General features: G+C 44.4%; 2 non-coding genes across 2 annotated transcripts; both read right to left on the bottom strand.

Moving 5' to 3' along the window:
- Nucleotides 1–354: 354 nt before the first annotated feature.
- Nucleotides 355–509, bottom strand: LOC143206156 (5.8S ribosomal RNA). The gene has a single exon (XR_013008161.1). It is a non-coding gene; the product is annotated as a 5.8S ribosomal RNA (ribosomal RNA).
- Nucleotides 510–1,217: 708 nt separating this feature from the next.
- Nucleotides 1,218–3,206, bottom strand: LOC143206158 (small subunit ribosomal RNA). Its single transcript, XR_013008163.1, has one exon. It is a non-coding gene; the product is annotated as a small subunit ribosomal RNA (ribosomal RNA).
- Nucleotides 3,207–6,189: the final 2,983 nt, after the last annotated feature.

The raw sequence follows: 6,189 nt of genomic DNA, 5'->3' as shown, positions 1-6,189 counted from the left end.
TAAAAGTTTAGAATGGAAAAGACGCGCCGTCGAAAAACGGTGTTTTCTCCCTCGTATTCGAGAGACAACGCACCTACGATCCGACGTCGATTAAAAACTAATTTTATCGGATACGACGATCGTATTAATGGTGCGCGCTACGTTTATCACAAAAACGTGCGAACGACCGTTTTAAACACGTCTCATCCCTTTCATATTCGTACGACCCGTACGAGAGAGTTAGGTCACACGTACGGGTCCGCTGTCACGTTTTAGAACGTCGCGATCGAATCGCGCTTATACGCTCAGCACGCTCAGACATTTCTCGTCGATCGCGAAGATCAAAGAAAATCCGAGCAGTCTTGAAATGAGATACGACCCTCAGCCAGGAGTGGTCCGGGTATGAGATCCCAGGACCGCAATGTGCGTTCGAAATGTCGATGTTCATGTGTCCTGCAGTTCACAAGTTGACGCGCAATTAGCTGCGTTCTTCATCGACCCACGAGCCAAGTGATCCACCGTTTAGGGTAATCTTTTTTTAAGTTAGGTTTTAAACGCATATCGAAACGTTTCTATTATAAGACGACGACGACGACGACGACGCGCGCTCACGTCATAGACAGCGCTTGCGCCCCTTTCGCAGCCGCCGTCGACTTTAAAACGCTCTTACGGTTTATTTTCGTCTTCTCCACTACACACAACGAGAGGAGCGGAGACAGACTACTCGAAATGGTGACGTTCGTTGTAAATTTTCGTCGTCTCACCTCGTACGACAACAAAAGAGCATACGCTGATCATAGTTTGGCAATATTTTCGTAAACTAAATCTCACCCTTTTGGAATGAAACAAACGAAGGGTGATAAGATTTTCGTAAACTAATCACATTACCGATCATCGTATATGTTCGTCGATATGAGGATCGAAACGTCGATTAGAAATATAATTGGCAAAATCGTTTTATTTTGCGCTCGATTTGTCCATTTATAACGAAATCCGTCGTAGGCCGACGATTATTACTCGTCGTCCTATATAACAACATCTTCATCGTATATATCTCCGCTTTCGGGCGTACATCTTTTAAAACCATATATTATAGGTACCCGAAAACAGCTACGTTGACGACGTCGAAATTCGATCGGAACTTCCGAACTTCGTAGATGGCTCTTTAACGTTCGACAATGATTTTTACAGACTTGTACGTTTACCTATTATATATATATAGGCATAACAACACACTGTAATGATCCTTCCGCAGGTTCACCTACGGAAACCTTGTTACGACTTTTACTTCCTCTAAATGATCAAGTTTGGTCATCTTTTCCTACACATCGACGACGCCGAAACGCCATCGCGTGTCGATCCGAAGACCTCACTAAATCATTCAATCGGTAGTAGCGACGGGCGGTGTGTACAAAGGGCAGGGACGTAATCAACGCGAGCTTATGACTCGCGCTTACTGGGAATTCCTCGTTCATGGGGAACAATTGCAAGCCCCAATCCCTAGCACGAAGGAGGTTCAGCGGGTTACCCGGGCCGCTCGGCCAGGGAAGACACGCTGATTCCTTCAGTGTAGCGCGCGTGCGGCCCAGAACATCTAAGGGCATCACAGACCTGTTATTGCTCAATCTCGTGCGGCTAGAAGCCGCCTGTCCCTCTAAGAAGAATAGTTTGTACGCCGACAGTAAAAACCGCGCACGAACCGCGAAACCCGAAAGCAACGCGGCCGGCGGGCCTTTAGGATGTCAAAAAGCGCCTAGTTAGCAGGCTAGAGTCTCGTTCGTTATCGGAATTAACCAGACAAATCGCTCCACCAACTAAGAACGGCCATGCACCACCACCCACCGAATCAAGAAAGAGCTCTCAATCTGTCAATCCTTCCGGTGTCCGGGCCTGGTGAGGTTTCCCGTGTTGAGTCAAATTAAGCCGCAGGCTCCACTCCTGGTGGTGCCCTTCCGTCAATTCCTTTAAGTTTCAGCTTTGCAACCATACTTCCCCCGGAACCCAAAAGCTTTGGTTTCCCGGAAGCTGCCCGTCGAGTCATATTAGGGAACGTCGACGGATCGCTAGCTGGCATCGTTTAAGGTTAGAACTAGGGCGGTATCTGATCGCCTTCGAACCTCTAACTTTCGTTCTTGATCAATGAAAGCGTTTTTGGCAAATGCTTTCGCTTCTGTTCGTCTTGCGACGATCCAAGAATTTCACCTCTAACGTCGCAATACGAATGCCCCCATCCGTTCCTATTAATCATTACCTCGGGGTTCCGAAAACCAACAAAATAGAACCGAGGTCCTATTCCATTATTCCATGCATACAGTATTCAGGCGAAATTTTAGCCTGCTTTGAGCACTCTAATTTGTTCAAAGTAAACGTGCCGGCCCACCTCGACACTCAGTAAAGAGCACCGCGGCAGGATTGAGTTGGGCCGTCGTAACCACGACGCGCACAACACGCACGCCGAAACGCACGCGCGACGGCGACGCGACACGACTAAGCCCACCGGCAGGACGTCTCGCGAAAAACACGCCAGTTAACACCGCGAACGATGAACCGGCGGCGCGAGACACAAATTCGACTACGAGCTTTTTAACCGCAACAACTTTAATATACGCTATTGGAGCTGGAATTACCGCGGCTGCTGGCACCAGACTGGCCCTCCAATTGATCCTCGTTAAAGGGTTTAGAGTGTACTCATTCCGATTACGGGGCCTCGGATGAGTCCCGTATCGTTATTTTTCGTCACTACCTCCCCGTGCCGGGAGTGGGTAATTTGCGCGCCTGCTGCCTTCCTTGGATGTGGTAGCCGTTTCTCAGGCTCCCTCTCCGGAATCGAACCCTGATTCCCCGTTACCCGTTACGACCATGGTAGGCGCAGAACCTACCATCGACAGTTGATAAGGCAGACATTTGAAAGATGTGTCGCCGGTGCGAGACCGTGCGATCAGCTTAAAGTTATTCAGAGTCACCAAGTTGTACGATGACGAGCGCGAACCCGAAACCGATTGGTTTTGATCTAATAAAAGCACTCCTTCCATCTCTGGTCGGAGCTCTGTTTGCATGTATTAGCTCTAGAATTACCACAGTTATCCAAGTAATTGTGGGTACGATCTAAGGAACCATAACTGATTTAATGAGCCTTTCGCGGTTTCACCTTAATTCGGTATGTACTGAGACATGCATGGCTTAATCTTTGAGACAAGCATATGACTACTGGCAGGATCAACCAGGGAACTGTTCTTATTATTTTATCGACACGAAGCAGATAAAACAAATACAGACACAGTTTATTTTATAAGTTTGACTTATAAAGAAACGTGTGCGTAAGACGACGATATATAATATATATCGACGACTAATAAAAAGGAGGTGCATGATAGCGCGCCTAGACGACGGAAAAACCGGTCCGAGGCGCCACGCTCTTACATTTTAATATTAGTTGTCTAATAAAACAAAACGATATCATCATCTTAGACACATCTTTTGTTTTTTTTATACACAACCGATCGACTAGGCACCCAATTATCTCGATTATCGACGACGATCGTCGACTACGTCGAAAATTGGATGCCGCAAAATATCGTTCGGCGTTTATAAGACCTCGAAAAACATTCTCTCCGAACCCTTCGCTAGATAGAAATATATAAAGCGACAAGGAAACCTCGTACGAGAAACGTTTCGTGATTTTTTATTTTATTCTCGCTCGGAGAGCAGAGAGCTATCGCAAAATGTGTTGCTGTTTTATGAACGTTCCGATGAAAAACCGATACGTCCATAAAAATAATAATTCCAATCGCATATGAATCGTGGATCATCTTCTTCTAACGAAGCCGAATGTTCCCGCCGAATTCGCGATCTCGCAGTGATACCGTCGTCGTCGTCGTACGCTTCCCGATATATCGAAAAAAACCGACCAGGAAGAACAACGAAACGACGATACAAAATCGCGAGAGCGTTACGAATATATAATAACACGACGAAATACGCTTTTTATTTAGATAAATAAAAAAATACGGTTCGGATCTTATATATTAACATATAATATGTAATACCACCTTCGCTGATCAAAAGCCACTCGGTAAAAGTGTCACAGCGCCGGTCGACCCGACCCGTCGTATCCGTCTCTCGTATCGCCCCACGTAGAAGCGCACACGATTTAAGCGCGGGTCTCTCGCCAGCTATCGGAAATGTATGGGTGTTTTAGAACAGATCGTTTATACGGACGTTGCGCAAATTTTTCGTTTTTACGTCTGCCCGTTCTCGTTATTATCGGAATGTTCCGATGAATAAACTTTAGCTTTAGACAACGTGAACTTCTAAAGCAATAATTTTAACCTCTCGTGTTAATACGTCCTCAGGCCGTTTCTAGACTGCCGATCACGTTCTTTAAAAGTCGGAAAATTCCGATCCATAAAATTATGCTAGTAGAATGTAAAGATCCTTCATAGGATGGATACTGTCACATATCGATACGGCGATCGGAGTAAAACTGTTCTCACGTATTTCAGGACATTTTAGGTTGTTACGTCGGCCCGTTCGTTATTATCGGTATATACCTATGAATAAATGTTTTGCTTGTAGAACGTAAGATTCCAAAAGAATGATTCGCCGAAACGATGGTGCACCCTTACGATCGGATATTTGCCGCTTATTGGCCATTTTCTATAATTCATCCGTTAGATATCGTTTATCGACTACGGATAAGGTTTTCCGATATCAGAATGTTCCTAAGGATGATTCGAAAGTGATTTGAACGAAGAATTTGATAGAATGAATCCTTTATTTATCCATTGAGTACAGGGTACGGAGTGTCTGCGGGGTCAGCTAATATATTATATTTCTCTCTCGACGTAATGGTAACTCGAAGTCCGAACCGCGCTCATGAAGCTCGGTTTCAATCCAATCCATGTTGGTCGGTTCCTCGAGAGGAACGCCGTATCTTCGCGGTCGACCGCCTAATGAATCAGGTGGTAAAAGTCCAAGCCCAGCGCGGCAACGGCAGGCGCGTTCAACGTTTTAACTGCCAATTCTACGGTCATTCATCGGCCAACTGTAAAGCCACTCCGGCCTACGTCAAGTCCCAAAGACAGAAATTCCCCGCCGAAATGCACCAACTGTTGAGAACCATACACCGCAAATTACTCGGGATGCAAGTGCCGACCTACTCCAAAAACAACCAAACCCAAAAGACCAATTCCTCCCCCCACTCATGTACGGGGAACTCAAGATAACAGTCGTCTGGCTGGTCTGGATTCCACTAGAACACGAACCCGATCTCCATTGGCGAAATACTCTTCGGAACATATTCAGATGACCAAGGAGATTTTCAGGCCATTTTCAACGCCATCAACCACACAGCTATTGGAAGAATTACTATCGGCCGGGATAATAGATGAGTTGGAACTTGGGCTTATTGCTCCAAGCGAACCAACTCACTACTCCTCCAATCGACCGACAATAATTGACTTTTTTATCTATCAAAATTCGAATCAAGCCTCTGACCTGCAAGTACTCCAAGATATCGATTCTGACCACAGGCCTATCCTCCTCACCCACCATCAGCGATTTTCCACTGAGTTCCACTGTCCCCAAGCAAGGTCAACCTAGTAAACGAAAAAAAAAGTATCTTCTCTTTGACGATCCTCATTATATTAGGACGATAGTTCCATTCTAAATTCTTGATTAATTACAGTTCCTATTTGTTCATTTCGAGACGTTCCCGTGATTAATACTTATCGTGTAGAAATTAGCCACAATCCACAATTAGCCACAGTTAGGAAAAATAAATTAATTATCATATAGTCATAAACGTAATAAAAATGAATACACATATTTTCGAAGTCACTCCAGAAATACTTTACCTTATTTTTAAATAACAATCTCGGGCCGTACCATTTTTACAAAACTTATTCTATATACTTACTATATAACAGATTATAATGATATAATATAATTCAATACAATAACTACAATATATATATATATATCTGAAAATTCTGTTTTTATAAAATGTCAGCTACTGTTTAACATTTCATTTTTTAAAATGTATATCCAATTGTGGTTCTGAAAAGAACCGATTTTGCAGGTAAGTAGTATATTGAAACACACATAGGTATGTGAATTAATTTACTTAGAACTGGTATATTTGGTGACTGCTTTGGTACCTTCGCTAACGGCGTGCTTAGCCAACTCACCGGGTAACAATAACCTAACGGC

The sequence above is a fragment of the Rhynchophorus ferrugineus genome, unplaced genomic scaffold (assembly GCF_030347505.1).
Source record: "Rhynchophorus ferrugineus isolate W39M unplaced genomic scaffold, kcgeb_rfMv2 rfM566, whole genome shotgun sequence".
Taxonomy (NCBI): domain Eukaryota; kingdom Metazoa; phylum Arthropoda; class Insecta; order Coleoptera; family Curculionidae; genus Rhynchophorus; species Rhynchophorus ferrugineus.
The sequence above is the reverse complement of the archived record's forward strand: the minus strand, read 5'-3'. Positions and strand labels throughout refer to the sequence as shown.